The sequence below is a fragment of the Schistocerca nitens genome, chromosome 10 (assembly GCF_023898315.1).
Source record: "Schistocerca nitens isolate TAMUIC-IGC-003100 chromosome 10, iqSchNite1.1, whole genome shotgun sequence".
Lineage (NCBI taxonomy): Eukaryota > Metazoa > Arthropoda > Insecta > Orthoptera > Acrididae > Schistocerca > Schistocerca nitens.
Genome location: NC_064623.1, coordinates 36168569 through 36186061, shown reverse-complemented (window position 1 = coordinate 36186061; position 17493 = coordinate 36168569). Strand labels below are relative to the sequence as shown.

The 17493-nt window shown below is 45.5% G+C and overlaps 1 protein-coding gene across 1 annotated transcript in view; it reads left to right on the top strand.

The window, feature by feature from the left end:
- Positions 1-17493, top strand: part of LOC126209833 (ATP synthase subunit b, mitochondrial-like) — a 51128-nt gene that overhangs the window by 10386 nt on the left and 23249 nt on the right. The gene's annotated exons all lie outside the window — the stretch shown is intronic.

Below are 17493 nucleotides of genomic sequence, written 5' to 3'. Positions count from 1 at the left end.
TTGAGACCATAAGGCATGTAACAATATTCGTACAGGCCGAAAGGGGTGATCACTGCTGTCTTTGGTATGTTCCATTGGTATCTGTAAATATGCCTTGCAGCAGTCCAAGACACTGAAGATGCATGCTCCGCTAAGTACTTGTGCAAAGTCTTGTATGTGAGGTATGGGATAATTGTCTAATACCGTCCGTGTATTGAGGCGATGATACTCCGGTGTCGGATGGTGGTGGCGGTAACAAGCGTTGTATGAGGCATCGTGCCTCGGTGAGGGCTTGTGTAGCTGACGATACGGCACGGTTCAGTTCGGCATTGTGAGCACGGAGATCGTCGACTGCAGGACGTTCGGGCTGGAGCTGGGCAAAGGAAGTTGTGAGGCTGACCGCCAGTGAAGAGCACTCGATGGGAGCTGTGTCGAAGTCGTCGGGAAGCTGAGGGGGAGGGGGGCCGAAGAGGTGACTGAACATGCAACAAGAGTGGATGAGGCGTGGTGCAATAATGCGGCCGACTGAAGATCTGGAGAAAGTCCGAAGTGGAAAAGGAAGTCAATGCCTAATACTGGGTCTTCGACGTCAGTCATGTAGAAGGACCAAGTGAACTGTTTGCCAGGTATGAGTTCAATAGGTAACTTGGCCAAACCATTGACACGAAGTGGCGACTTATTTGCTGCTCGAAGGGATAGTTTGGTTGGTATCGTGTACTTTACAGAAAATGTGGGAGGTATGGCACTAACGTCGCTCTGGTATCGATGAGAAAATACCGGCGCCTACCTAAATCCAAGGCCTACAGACGTCCTCGTGAGGTGGGGGATCTGACAGAATGCAACATCTGGGGGCACCCCTGCATGTATCCGCGGGCTGTGGCGCCTACTGCGGCCCGCGTGTGGCATTTGGGAATGCGCAGGGCGGGTGGCAGTTGCGAGCGGCGTCCCAGAAAGTGGAGTGGAACTAGCATATGCGTGAGTCAGCTGTATTCGTCCCGTCAGCCACAGCGTCAGGCGAGAGGAAGGCGGAGCGGGCAGGTGCTAGCCCGGTTGGGTTGGGGAGAGGCTGTTGCTGACCTGCTGGCGGTTTCAGGTCTTGACCGCTAGATGGCTGCTGTTCCGTGTGCTGTCCGCGATACGCACGCGTCTGGCCTCTACCGCCTGACGGTGGAAGTATAATCGTAGGATTACCAACCTCTTCGGTATAAGGCACTGTGCAGCGCGGAGGGAGGTGGCTGTGTCAAATAATGGCGTATGCCTGGTCTGCCAGCCGTAGTTTATCCTCGAGTGATGCTGTGGTATGTGGAAGCAAATGTAACTCTAGTTCTTGCAGCAACTTCACCAACCACAATGCCCAGAGCGCTAAGTTCGGCAAGATCTCAGTACTGACCTGCGCACGCAAGCACTGCCACAGCTGTGAGGGTGTTCTGTCGCCTAAAGTCTCGCCGTAAATTATGTTGTGAATCGTATTGGCTGGTGGGCGAGAGAGGCATTCGATAAGTAATGCACGAGCAGAGGCATATTTGCTGCTCTTGGGTGGGTTCAGCAACAAGTCACTGATGAGATCTGGGTGGTCATGTAGGTGGTTCACTAAACACACAAAACGAGTGTTGTCGTCCGCAATACCGTGTATGTCCAACATGTTGTCCACCAAGGTAAACCACGTCACTGGGTTGTCCGGTTGTAACAGCGGCAGCTTCGAAAAACGACCGGGGGCCAGTGCTTGCGAGGCTGTAGGAAAGGCACGAAACATACAGGAATTCTGCACGGTGTTCACTGGTGTGAAATATGCCCCAGTGACGGGAGATGTGTTGCGTTGAACATCCGTTAGCTGTGTAAGTGAGACATAGTATCCAGTCCTTGTAGGCATGGAATCTGTACGGCCACATGACGAACACAGCGTGGCAGGCGCGGAAGGATCTGCCGATGCAGCCGAAATCTGAGCAGAGTGGCAGGGGGGAGGGGGGAGGGGTGTGTGTGTGCAGGATGGATAGGTGTATAAATGGCCCGGCACGGTGAGGAGGGGGCGGCCATATGTTTGGACCCCAAAACTGGACAGCCGTGTGGTCCATGTTGCGCGGTAGAAACTCGGGTGAGGGGTTTCCAGGGTCTTGTGCTGAAGGAGCATTCCGTCGAGTGTAGAATACCGTAGAAGTTGTCTGCGACGATGTGTACTGCGCCAGGTGTGGTATACCGGCAGAGGTTAGAGTCGTTCCATAAAAACACGGGAGAACTGCCGGATATCAATAACGTCCTGCCACAATATTTCGGCACAGACTCTTCTGGCCATCTCCAGGTGAGTGCCACTGTAGTAGTACTACTACAGTAGCACTCACCTGAAGATGGCCATAAGACTCTGCGCCGAAATATCATGGCAGGACGTTACTGTTATCCGGCAGTTCTCCCGTGTTTTTATGGAACAATCAGTACGCTGGGAAAGCTTTAAACATCACAGAGGTTAGAGTCGTCCGGCCAGGCGAGGCAAACACCGGAGATACGAACATTCCTGGTGTATTAGTAGCACATGGAGTAAAGTGTAGCGCTTCACAGTCGAATGTCCATTCTGCGGTCGCGGCGTCCTGCACTGCCGGAAAAATTGGAGGCTGTGACATTGTCTATTGGCGCGAAACCGGTGATACACAGCGAGTGACGGCAACTATTTTCGTGACTCGGGGTCACCAGTGTGGGTTTTTTGGCTATAGCGGCAGGCAACGCATAGAAAACTCCACCTTATTACGATAAGACACTTTTATTATGGCTCGTATGATTACAGAAAAGACAAGGAAAACATTGCAGAAATTCACGACACACGTATCACTCAGTCAAGTAGTAGGCGGGACTACCCGAAGAATTCCAGTCTCCAAAGACCCTTTACTCTGCACTTCGCCAGTGAAGTTACTGGCGGTCGACTGTCGCCACACTTATATCAAATATGTAAAATGTATTTTGATGAAGCCAATTGTGTGGTAAACATGCTGAACAGCTAGTGAATAAACATATGAAACATATGAAACAGTAACACCTGCCACAAATGACAAGAATTAGGCTCGTAAACTGACATTTTCAATCAAGAACAACTTTATGATGCAGACACAAATCGACTAATGTTTGAATGAGGTTATGTTACCCGAGCTCCAAGCTAACTGCCTGATGTCTGCAATCTGTTTCTTTCGACCGCTATGTACCGTTGGCACCACCTATCGGCAAACGGCGAAAGCAAAGTTGTACACCTTGTATAATTACATCTCTGCAAATTACTCATTGAAAAAGGAAACTATCTCATTAGGTGTTCCCCAGGTCTCTGGTTTGGGACCAATTCGCTTCCTGTTTTATATAAATGATTTACCTTTGAATATCAATGCAAAGTCAGTCCTATTTGCAGATGACACTTCAGTACTGATTGAAAAAAATAGCTCTGCAGAAATTGCTGACTGTGTTGTAAACACTTTGGATTCTCTGGAAGCCTGGTTTCAATTAAATGGTTTGAAACTAAACATTACAAAAACACAACTCACACAGTTCAAAACAAAACAATTTAAACCAAGTGAGATCTATGTCCTACATAAAAATGAGAAAATAGAACCAGCAAGCACAGAAAAATTCTTAGGACTAAACCTTGACGAAAACTTAAACTGGCTGGCACACTCAGAATATTTAGTTAACAAACTAAATAGCCTTTCTTTTGCAATGGGAATGTTACATGATGTAATAGACATGGAAAGCCGAAAAATTGCATACCATAGTTACTTCGAATCTGTCATCAGATATGGCATAATTTTTTGGGGTAATTCATTTTATGTGGTACGGATATTAAAACTTCAAAAAAGAATCATTAGGAAGATTTGTGCTGCGCATGCAAGAACCTCATGTCACCCATTGTTTAAAAAACTAAATATATTATCTGTCCCGTCACTATACATTTTTGAAATTCTATTTTTCCTGTACAGTAAACCTGAACTTTTCGAAGAATTTCACTTCAAACACACTTACACAGCTAGGTAAAAACAAAATTTTATGCTCCCTCCACACCAATTAAAGCTATATTCTATGACTCCTCAATACATGAGCATGAAAATATACAATAAATTAAAGGGCTATGATATTGTGAGCATGGAAATTAGTCATCGAATGAGAAAATTACATGAACTCTCAGTGGAAAAATGTTATTATTGAGTGGAGTAGTTTATGAATGATGAGGTGATAATTTAAACAGGGCAACTAACATCTCTGTCAAAAAATAAAAATAAAAAAAATGTTTGTACAAGAATGTAAAAGTATTGTACTGCTAGAAAATTGTTTGATAACTATACTTGTTATTATTTTTAACTCTGTAAACTAAATACCTAAAATTGTATATTGACATGTCTCCAGTACAACAGATCAGAATATTGCATGTTATGAGATGAAATAAATCAAATCAAATCATTTCAAAGAGGATTTAGAAGACTTTGGATATGACGACCACCCTGGACCCCCTAGCACATCAGTTATGGACAGCAGTGTGGAAGAAACAAAGAAATGATTCTGGAAAATCACCAGATCACCATCAGAGAGGCTGCTGATGATGTCCACATATCATTTAGGCATGAAATGTGTAGCAGCAAGGTTTGATTCAAAATTGTTGCATTTTGACCAAAAATGACATTGCGTAGACATCGTTCAGGAATTGCTGAATGAAGTCAACAACAATCCAGAACTTTTCTTATTGCAACAGATGACAAAACATGGGTATGTGGGTATGAGGTTGAAACCAAGGCCCAATAATCCCACTGGTAGCTGCCTCAAGAGCCAAGGCCGAAGAAAATTTGACAAGTTCAATCAAATGTGAAGGTTCTTCTCAGTGTTTTCTTCGATTACATTGGGATAATGCATCATAAGTTCCTGCCGTATGGCTGTACAGCCAACAAGATCACACATTGCCCGTGCAGCCCTGACCTATAGGATGATCTGTTAACATTTGAAAATTCGATACTTCATGGAATAATATAGGTGAGAACTAAAAGTTGATGCACATTTTGAAATGACACAAGGTTTTATTGAAACAAAAATAGATGCACAAAATGACCTACAGATGGAGCTTCATATGATACAAAAGCAATAAGTAGCATAACAGTTGATTTTTAGCAAAGATGTTCCTGATGATAAATCCTCCACATGTCCGCCATCATTCATCAGCAACACCTATAATTGAGGGACAATATTATGAACAGTACTGAATAGTATATCAGTAAGTATGGTGTGAAATTGCCATCGAATGTTGTCTTTTAGCATCCATAATGATGTCAGGTGACCTTAGTGTTATAATGTCAAGTTTAACACATATATTTCAGAACGACACAACACATATAAGTCACAGAGTAAGTTGACAAGCAAGACATGTGTACACGTTAGCATTCGAATGAGCACTGAGTCCCAGTCTAGCGGCCGCTGCTCGGCTGGCCGCTTAGGTGGCGCAGCTGCTGCGTGGCTGGCAGACAGCGCCGCACCTAGAGGACGCGTGTAATTGCGCGGCGGCCCTTTGAATGATTGGCGAGTCACAACACTTTTCCCCCCTTTGAAGTTGTGGCACTGGTCTTGATGGAGGTGTCCTAGAGATGGCTAACGTCCATAGGCGTTGTTTGACTCACCATAAAGTCTCGAGGAGGAGGCTTCCCGTACGGACGGAAGTGTCCCCGATGATAACGGGTCGAGATGACAGGAGACGTAGGGGTCGAATCTGCTGGGGCCCCATGCACCAATCTGGCCATTGCGGTAAGTCCAGTTGATATGACAGGAGACATCGGCGATGTGTCGGCATCCATTGGAGGAGGAGGCGAGTAGATTTGCTCTGACAGAGGATGGTCATCCGGTTCCTGCATGGGCACGTCTCCTGGTGGCGTCCGTTCTTGTGCTGGCATCGCGATGATGGTGAGAGGGCTGTGTTGTGAGTATTGAGAGATGCCAAGATCCCGAGCGTCAGGTAGAGCCGAAGGTGGTGTAGCGGCATTCGGAACAGGCGTTGCTGGCACACGAGGACGAAGCTGGTCTGAATGACGCACTGCAATGCCCGTGTCCATCTGGATTTCATACAGGCGTCTGCCATGGTGTCTTAAGATGCGGCCCGGGCTCCATTTTGGCCGTCTACCATATCCCCGTACCCAAACGAGGTCATTGTCGGTGAACCGGCCAAGTGAAGGCACCCACGGCCGTGAGGTGGAAGGCCGCAGAAGATGAAGTAGCGTGCGGGGCTGTCGGCCATATAAGAGCTCAGCCAGGCTGTGGTCGCCCGTGGGGGTGAAACGGTAAGATGCCAGAAACTGGAGAAGTGCATCATCAGCAGCAGAAGAAGTCAGAAGTTTCCGCATCTGAGCCTTAAATGTGCGAACCAGTCGTTCAGCCTCACCGTTCAATTGTGGATGGAACGGCAGGGCTGTGACATGCATAACGCCGTGACGAGCACAAAAATCCGCAAATTCGGAAGAGGCAAATTGCGGACCATTATCAGTAACAAGAGTAGAGGGGAGGCCTTCCAAAGAAAAAATGCGGGCGAGAGCACTGGTGGTTGCCGCGGTGGTAGGCAACGTGCAACGGACAATGAAAGGAAAGTTAGAGTAGGCGTCAATTACGAGGAGCCAATAAGTACCTAAAAAGGGTCCCGCAAAGTCAGCATGAATGCGCTCCCAGGGCTTCTCAGGCGAAGGCCACAGTGACAAAGATGACTTCGGGACAGCGGCCTGTGACGCACTAGAACCACAGGCAGCGACCATGTGTGTTATTTCAGAGTCGATGCCAGGCCAGTACACATGACGGCGCGCCAGAGATTTTGTGCGAGACACACCCCAGTGCCCTTGGTGAAGGAGGCGCAAGACCGAAGCACGCAAAGACGCAGGTACCACAACACGCGGCGAAGCATTGTCAGTGGAGAGGAGGATAACACCATCCCTAGCCGTGAGGCGGTAGCGCAAAGCGTAGTAGTTCCGCAACGGATCAGAAGTCTTAGCAGACGGACGATCTGGCCAACCCATCTGAATACAGCGTAAAACCCAGGAGAGGGTAGGGTCAGAACCAGTAGCAGCCGCCAGCCTGTCCCCAGTGATGGGGAACCCGTCCACAACTCGCTGCTCGGCAACATCCAGGTGGAAACAAAAAAGTTTGTCCCTATCGAATGCCTGATCAGGACCCATGGGAAGGCGAGACAGAGCATCAGCATTTGCATGTTGAGCCATTGGCCGGAAATGAATCTCATAATTGAAACGAGACAAGTAAAGAGCCCAACGCTGGAGGCGGTGTGCAGCCTTATCGGGAAGTGACGTTGATGGATGAAACAAGGAAACAAGTGGTTTGTGATCCGTAACAAGATGAAATTTTGAGCCATAGAGAAAAACACCAAACTTATGAAGAGCATAAATAATGGCCAAAGCTTTTTTCTCAATTTGAGAATACTTTTGTTGGGCATCCGTGAGCGTTTTGGAGGCATAAGCAATGGGTTGTTCCGAACCGTCCGAAAAACGGTGCGCAAGGACTGCACCAACCCCATATTGAGAGGCGTCTGTGGCAAGAACAAGATGTTGGCCAGGTCGATAAGTAGCCAGGCACGGGGCCTGTTTCAGCATAGTCTTCAATTTCTGGAAAGCCGCATCGCATGACGTGGACCAGTGAAAAGGCACATTTTTATGTAACAGGCGATGCAACGGCTGAGCCACCGAAGCCGCAGACGGTAATAACTTGTGATAGTATGCTACTTACCCAAAGAAGGCCTGCAGTTCCTTAACAGACGTAGGGCGAGGAAGGGCATCGATCGCAGCGCCGGTTTGCTGAAACGGACGAATACCATCCCGAGAGAGTTGAAACCTCAAGTACGTGATAGATTCCTGAAAAAATTGTGATTTCTGAAGATTACACTTAAGACCGGCAGTCTGTAAGACATGAAAAAATGTGCGGAGATTTTGCAGATGTTCTTCAGTGGTGGAGCCAGTGACAACAATGTCGTCCATGTAATTGATACACCCAGGACAGGGAGCAATAATTGTTCCAAGAATAGCTGAAAGAGAGCAGGGGCGCTAGCAATCCCGAATGGCAAGCGTTGGTATTGATAGAGGCCGAAAGGCGTGTTAAGGACCAGAAACTGCCGGGAAGCAGCGTCGAGAGGAAGTTGATGATAAGCTTCTGACAGGTCAATTTTAGAAAAAATACTGGCCTCCAGCAAGTTTAGTGATCAGTTCTTCAGGACGGGGCATAGGGTAACTGTCGATGAGGCATTGAGCATTTACAGTGGCTTTGAAATCGCCACAGAGACGAATATCACCATTTGGCTTAGCAACGACAACGACAGGCGAGGACCACTCACTGGAAGTGACAGGAAGCAAGACCTCTGAGGTAGTGAGACGATCCAACTCCCGTTTTACCCTATCACGAAGGGCCACAGGAATGGGCCGAGCCTGAAAAAACTTAGGCCGAGCAGTGGGTTTGAGCGTGGTATGAGCTTCAAAGTCGTTTGCAGGGCCTAACCCAGGAGAAAAAAGGGACGAAAATGTCGTCGACAAGGAATCCAGTTGAGCATAAGGAATAGCATCAGAGACAATTGACAGAGTCATCTATGGAGAACCCAAAAACGCGAAAGGCATCGAAACCAAAAAGATTTTCTGCGTTGCTCTGGTCGACCACAAACATGGGAACAGTGCGAACAACGGATTTGTAAGATACCTCAGCATTAAACTGTCCCAAGAGAGAAATCTTCTGTTTATTGTATGTCCGTAATTGCCAAGTGACAGGTGACAGGAGTGGACAACCCAACTGAAGATACGTCTGAGAATTAATTATAGTGGCAGCAGAACCGGTATCCACTTGAATGTGAACATCTCGACCAAGGATTTGGACAGTGAGGAATAACTTCCCTGAAAGGGAAGAAGTGCAATTGACAGACAACACAGAATCTGAATCAGCGTCATGTTCATGAACATCATGTATGCGGTCGGATTTGCAAACGGAAGACACATTACCTTTCTTTTTGCAATTGTGACACACAGCCCAACGTTGGGGACAATCCTCGCGTGAATGTTTTGTAAAACACCGCGGACATGAAGGAAGTTGCCGGGGGTTTTCCTGCAGTTTCTTAGCGGGTTGTTTACGGCTAGGCCGAGGCTGCGCGAGGGAGCGCACTGCGGCCACGTCGACCGGCGGGGATGCGCCGCACGCGTCGTCAACAGCGCACAGAGGCTGTATTTCCCCGACATCACCCCACGCCTTTATTTGCGCCCAAGCGGCGCGAGAAATTTCAAAAGACTGTGCAATGGAGAAAACTTCATCTAGAGTCGGATTCGCCAACTGAAGGGCACGTTGCCGAACTTCTTTGTCGGGCGCCGACCGGGTAATAGCTTCACATACCATGGAATCGGCATAGGATTCTTTGTGAACGTCAGTAACAAATTGACACTTTTGACTGAGACCGTGAAGTTCAGCAGCCCAAGCGCGATAGGATTGATGTGGCTGTTTTTGACAACGATAAAAGGCAACACGAGAGGCTACCACATGCGTTTGCTTTTGAAAATAGACAGACAGAAGTGAGCACATTTCAGCAAAGGACAAAGATGCAGGATCCTTCAAAGGAGCCAATTGCGACAACAACCGATACATTTGAGGTGAAATCCAGGAAAGGAACAGACACTTACATGGTTGTTCGTCCATGACATGAAAAATTCCAAGAAGTGCTGTCGAAGACGTTTTTCATAATCAGACCAGTCTTCCGCCGTCTCGTCGTAAGGAGAAAAAGGAGGTATAGCCAACGGCGAGAAATGCCCCGCATTTGACGCCGCGACGAAATTGCGAATCGCCACTGTTAGAAGCGTTTGCTGTTCAAGGAGATTTTGCAATAGTTGCTCGACAGTAGCCATGGAACCCTGTGGGTCAACGGTGAAAAGGAAAAATCCATTACCTTGTCGCCAATTGTTATAACGTCAAGTTAAACACATATATTTCAGAACGACACAACACATATAAGTCACAGAGTAAGTTGACAAGCAAGACATGTGTACACGTTAGCATTCGAATGAGCACTGAGTCCCAGTCTAGCGGCCGCTGCTCGGCTGGCCGCTTAGGTGGCGCAGCTGCTGCATGGCTGGCAGACAGCGCCGCACGTAGAGGATGCGCGTAATTGCGCGGCGGCGCTTTGAATGATCGGCGAGTCACAACACATAGTATACTTAAGACTTCAGGTAACCCCACAACCAGTAATCATGCGGATTTAGGTCTGGGGACCAGGGATGTCAAGTATGACAGAAATGGGAGCTCGGTACATGATCCTCACCAAATGATGAGCACAAGAGATTTTTCACACCTGTAGCAATATTGGGTGGAGCGCCATCCTGCATAAAAGTTGTACCTTCCAGCAGGTTTTTATTAGCTAGGCTAGGGATAATGCGATTCTGTAACATATCGGCATACCTCACAGCCATTATGCTCACTGTTGGGAAACCAGTGCCACGCTTTTCCTCAAAGAAAAATGGTCAGATCATGATTGTTGTGGTAAATCACACCCGTTGTGACTTTCTTGTTATGCAGTGGGAGTACCATGACAGTTCTAGCACTTGCAGTAGCTATTCCTGCATTTGTGGGTGTTGACAGACCCTCAGTGTGTGAAATGGGCTTCGTTGGTCCACAGCATGTTAGACAAGCAATTGTCAGCTTCCCCAATTTTTTGAAGTGCCCACACCACAAATGCTCTGCATGTCACAAAATTCATGATGATGCTGAATTTTTTATGGATAACATTGGAGGGTATTCTTTAGTGCTCTCCAAACAGAAATGCATGAAATGCCAGTGTGAAATGCGACTCCAGAAGTGCTGACTTTATCGTGCGGAGATGAACCTGCTGAAGTCTTCATTTCTTCCTGAACTCTCTGAGCAGCAGTAGCACTTGTGCGTAGTCACCCACTACAGAGCCAATTGTCTAAACAACCCATGGCGACATTTGTCACAGGACTTTATTTTGAACCGGTCTTGAAAGCCCAACAGTACTGTCCGGCCACCGTGTCATCTTCAGCTCTCAGGCGTCACCAGATGCGGGCACGGTGGGGTATGTGGTTAGTGCTTGTCAGTTTTTGTGAATGGTGTCACTACTTCTCAATCGAGCAGCTCTTCAATTGGCCACACAAGGGCTGAGCGTACTCTGCTAGCGAACAGCACTCGGCAGACCTGGACAGTAACCCATCCGAGTGCTAGCCAAGCCCAATAGCACTTAACTTCAGCAGTCTATGGGAACAGGTGTTACAACTATGGCAAGATCATTGGCTCACATGACCTTTACCTATTCACATACCCTTCTTATAGTGATAGGATCCTAAAGCTGTAGTAGCAGGTTCTCCATTCTGATTGTAAAGCTTCACTAACAATACCTTTTTTGGTAAAGTCTACATGACACCATTGCTGGTGCATCAGACTGCCTCTCTCACTGCAGCTCGTTTCATACGTGATTCTCATACAGTGTCACTGATGTGCTGCTTGCCAGTTCCATGTGTTGGCCAGTTTTTGTACTTGTTTTTGGTTTCAATAAAACCTCATGTCATTCCAGGCATGTGTGTCAAGTTTTACCTCTCTACCACATTATTCCATTAATTAGTGTATTTTCGAATGTTAACAGACTTTTGGGTTACCTGCACTTCCACACAGAGAGAGCTTGACTGTTGCCCTGGCTGGCATATCCTCCAGATCTGTCACCCACTGAAAACATCAGCTTGGGGGGTTGCCGACAAGCTGGCACACCGGCATTCGTCAGCCACCACGATACATGAATTGTAACATGGAGGTGAATTAGTATGGAATAACTTGGCCATATCTGTCATCTCTGCTGTTTGACTTGATGCTGAGCTGGTTGGAGCTGTTGTTGCTGTTGATGTTGGTAGCTCTGTGTTCTAAATATTGCTTTGTGTACACCATTCTAAATATTGCTTTGTGTACACCCACAAATCATCTGCAAATTTTTATTTTTTGAAGTTAGTGCCCCACAGGTCATAAGCATTTGAAAAATGTCATATTTCAACAGCTGAGAACTTCTCATAAATACAAACAATCTTGAAACTTTCTGGCAGATTAAAACTGTGTGCCGGACCGAGACTCGAACTCGGGACCTTTGCCTTTCGCGGGCAAGTGCTCTACCAACTGAGCTACCCAAGCACGACTCATACACCGTCCTCACAGTTTTACTTCTGCCAGTGCATCGTCTCCTACCTTCCAAACTTTACAGAAGCTCTCCTGCAAACCTTCTGTAAAGTTCACTCTGCAGTCTCAAAAAATGATTCACATGAAATCTAGTAAAGTTTTCAGTCTTGCATATATGCCTGTTGATGACTCAATGTTTCTACTGTTCGGAGGGTTGTTACCTTTACTTCTGAATTATTTGTATTCTAATACATTGTGAGACAAAATTTCTGTACTGCCAATAGGCACACACATTAGTACATACGCTATTCTAGCTTTCAGGACTAATAATTTCTTGTGCTGGGGATGAGAGAAGTGACATTAGTCCACTCTACAGTTGGGCCTTTCTCATCCTGAGGTCCGAGTGACCTGCCTTCCTTTTCAATCTTTCCCAAGCTACCTCTCTCTCCTACTTAAGCTACTCAGACAAACAGGGCTATGTGGTGACATCATGCATCTAACAGTTCTTGTATCATTTTGTATAAATCATTGATTAATCATAGGAGTCGCTGGCTCCAAAAGCTTGTGTAAGTAAAACATTTTTTGTATATGTGTTCTCCTGCTGCTGCTTTGTGAGTAGATGTCTTATCTATCCAATTACATTATATTGTCATAAATTGATTATCATGTTTAGTGTTGTTACCAGACCCGTTAGCGTATATAATGGGTGTGAACAGTAACAGACGTTGAGTTACTGATGAGAAGCAGTTCAGATGCCGTGTATTCATCTGAGGCAGCATTATCAGTACTCAACAGATTCCAAAAGGGGTATCACTGTGGGTTTCCATTTGGCCAGCTGGTCAAATCACGCAATATTGAGTGGCCTTATGCTGGAACGCAAGGGAACATGTAGGCTAGCATACTCATCATCAAGGTTCTGGTCAATCACATCTGACCACTACAGGGAGAAATCGCTTAAAACTTGAGGGCTATTAGGCCGTAGTCAATGTCTAAGACTTTCTCCTAATATTACCTAATATTTATCTTCAGAGGTAAAACACCAGTTTGCCATTTTACATCTGAGTCTCCTGCAGCCGAAGAGGAAACATTAGGAGAAAGTTTTATACACTGACCACGGCCTAATAGCCCGGAAGTTTCGACGGATGTCAGTACCGGCTGTAAAAGCTTACACTGTATGACCATGAGGAGGATCACTGAATTGTGCACCAAGCACATCATAACACCCTCCCATCTGCACCTGCCACCTGAGAACAAGTAATGGACCCCCTGCAAAGTTTTCGTCCCAAAAGAGTCAGCATAACCTTCCCTGCTGATGGTTCTGTTCGAAACTTCTTTGGTTTTGGTGATGAGGAATGGTGCCAATCCTTGCTCACTCTCTTCGTTTCCGGTTGGTGGAAGTGAACCCAGGTTTGTCCCCAGTAACGATTCTTGCAAGGAAGCCACCACCTTCTCGTTCAAAGCGCCAAAGAAGTTCTTCACAAGCATCAACACATCGTTCTCTCATTTCAGGAGTCAGCTACTGTGTCACCCATCTTGCAGACACTTTGTGAAACTGGAGCACATCATGCACAATGTGGTTGGCTTCAACTACTGCAATGTTCTGTGGAGTCACAACTCGTGCCTGACCTGGACGAGGAGCATCTTCAACTGAAGTCACACCATTTGCAAACTTCCTACTCCATTGATAGACTTGCTGCTGTGACAAACATGCATCACTGTACTGGACCTTCATTCGTTAATGAATTTCATATGTTTCACACCTCTGCTACGCAAAAACCGAATAACAGAACGCTGTTCTTCCCTGGTGCAAGTCGCAGGTGGGGCGGCCATTTTTATACTGATACTGCGACGGTATGTGTGCATCCGGACTATGCTGCCACCTACAGGCCATTCTGCATGCTGTTTGTAGTACACTTACCAACTTACAGGATAATGACGTGAAATTTCGATTTGTTATTACAAATTTAAGGTTTCTATTTGACTCGCCCTCGTACATACTCTTGAAACCACTGTTAAGTTCATGACAGAGAGCACTTAGCAGTATACTATATGCTAGAATTTCTTCTCAGTCCAACTGTGTTGGGAGTTCTTGAAGAATGACTGCAGAAATGGCTTTGCTCATGCTGTAAGTAGTCTAATCTGGTCTTCCCTGTCCCTGTGGGAGTGATACTAGGGATCTTCAATGTATTTCTATATTATTCTCCCAATACTGCTTCTTGAAATTATGTGAATGGTTTCTGTAGAATAACTGCAGCCTATTTTGAGGCATGTGTCAGTTCAGATTTTTCAGCATTTCCAAGGTGTCCTCCTATGAGTCTAGAAAACCCGTGAGAATTTGTGCTGCCCCTCCTGATATACATGGGGATAATGTTTAAAAACCCTCGAAGTTATGTAAATTATGCTGAGACAAGTAATTTGAGACACATGTCAGGAAATATACCAAAAGTGGATGACAAATGTTGAACGTGTTATGTCACTACATGATGTACCTCACCATAAGCAGCAGTTGAGCCTGTCAATCAGTCGCACCTGATCATCCTGACCCAAGTCAAGTACTCACTTTGGGGTGGCTCCTTGCCTACATGTGTGACTTTAGCACGTGGGGCTGAGGGTTCAAGTCTTTCATCTGGCAGGCAGTATTTCATTTTCTTTGCATTAGGCAATTATGTGTTTACATCAAGGTAAGATTTATTGTTTTATTAATCAGTCTTACAGTCTCCACTGGTTTATTGCAAAGTGCAGTACAACAAAAACATACTGTGTTGCATCACAAGTAAATGAGTACAAGCTTCCAAATTGTGTTGTTACCAGTCAATGACCTGCATTTTCTTTACTAAAAAGACTATGTAAACATAAAATAATGGACAAGAGCAAAGAAACACAGAATAGTAAGAGCTTTTGCTTGGTTACATCTTGCGATGTCTCATGTTCAACATTTGTCATCCACTTTTGGGGCATTTCCTGACATTTTAGGCCCCATGTGCCTTGTATTAAATTAGTTGTCTTAGTGTTGTCTATGTTGCTTTGGAGGTTTTTAAATGTTAATAATAATCACCTTGTATATTTAATGTCCGCTGCTAGTTGTATTTGGTATGGATCCCACTTGAGCAATATTGTTCCATGGTACGCATAAGTGATTTGTAGTGAACAAACAACAACATTGTCTGTCATAGAAAACAGGTTGCCAAATTACATCCATATTTACACAGAGGGCTCCAAGGCACTTGAAGGAAAAGGATATGATTTCTACTGCACATTAAAAAAGACTATGGGGTGGTATGCTATATCTAATGAAGCATCCATTTATGGTGCTGAAAATTAATAATTCGCAGAGCAGTTGCCTATGGAATAAGGAAAGAATTTCAGAAAGTTTAAGTGGCTCTAAAAGCGCTTTCCATAGGATAGAAACGACCATCCCAGATTATATACAAGATGTACAGATGTCATCTTGTAGATCAGAGGACATACAGCCATCATTGAAAATAAAATAGCTGGCATGTATGCTACAGAATGTTTAGCTATAGCACATTCCAAGGAATTAGACTTCCCTGTAGTGATTTTATATGGAAAATATACCGACAAACACAGGAAGAATGGAGCAGTGAGGCAACAATTACTCAAAGGAACTAGGAAGGTTTTATATGCGTTTTCAATAGGAACTGCTGAGGAAATTGTGGTTTAATTGAATCAGCGTGAGTGAATGGCACTAGAGCTCACCTTTATAAAGTTATTGATTCAACAACATGCAGCCATGACAATGATGAAGAAGCTGACTTAAATAACACAGTATTGGCAAGTACCAGATATCGGACACAGCAAATGTAACTGTGTAGGTTGGAACTTAAATAGTGGCAACGCTGCTGTGGAGACACTATGCAGTGGAATCCACTATTGTTACTGATAGCACACGTTGTCGACATACCTATCTTACCTCTGAGCAAATGGATTCGCCCATCCCATGTCACTGGCATGTGCACAATCGAAGGAAACATTGTCACTTGTGAGCGAGCGGTCTGACATAACGATGTCACTATGTTTTCGAAACAGGAACAGTGGAGTTGGATCAAGGTTGAATGTGCCAGAGGTTGTACAGCATGACAGTGTCATCATGGTCTTCAAGAGGCGTGCAGGGAATTGGTATTGCTGCACAGAACAGTGGCACATTGCGTAAAAGCCTTCAACGAAGGCCGGCAAACTGTGGCAGACATGCATTGGGCAGGTCATCTTAGCATCTCTGAAGAAGACGTGCATGCTGTTGCCGCATTACTGGACAGTGATCGATGCCATATGATTCGTGATCTTGCCAACGAAACCGAATTAGCGCATATGACTGTGCTTTACGTCGTGAAGGAATGCCTGGGCATGCGAAAAATTGCGTCACGATGGGTTCTGCATGACTTGACGGGAATGCATAAATAGATGCGTTACGACGCTGCTCAGACGCACTTGGAGTGCTACGAGCGCAATGGAGAGGCTTTCTTATGCCATATCATAACACTGGATGAGACATGGTTCACATCGTACAAGCCAAAACTGAAACGCCAGTCCAACAAATGGCATCATTATGAGTCGCCGTGAAAGTTGAAAGTGCGTTAGAGCCCCAGTGTGGTGAAAGTTATGGTGATTCTCATGTACGACTGTGATGGTGTTATCCTAATGCATTACGTTCCTCCACAGTAGACCATCAGTGCACAGTATTACTGTTCATTTTTGGAACATCGCCTTTGACCAGCTTTTTGAAAGAAGTGGCGACACTTTCTGCGCAACCCACCCATCATTTTGCACAACAATGCGCTGGCGCATACAGCACAAGCTGTGGCTGCTCTGTTTAGTCAATGGGACTGGGAAGTACTGTACCATCCACCATACTCCCCTGACTTAAGTCTTTGGTTTGATTCTGAAGATGAAGGAACTACTTCATGGCATTCGCTTCAGAACTGTTCCAGAGATTCGACAGGCTGTAGACTGCTTCATTCGCACCATCAACGGAACAGGCTCTGCTGACAGTGTACTACGCCTTCCACATCGCTGGCAACGGGTTAAACACAATGCTGGTGACTACTTTGAAGGACAGTAACAGAAGCAAACATGTAACTCTTTTGTATTGGTTGTGAATAAATAGCTGCCACTATTTAAGTTCCAACCCTCGTACATTGAAAGTTGAACCAGCTGCAGGTTTCATTGCTGACGTCCGTTACTATCCTATTTCGTACAAATGATATAAGGATTTACCACATTACAGGAATATATGTGAAGTCACAGACATCAATATTTAGATACATTTGTCTCAAATGGTTATGTATGGGTGTCACATTAATATATAACTTCAGTTTTTTTAATGGATAGAGTATATCAGAATATGTAACCAGTAAACTATGAAAA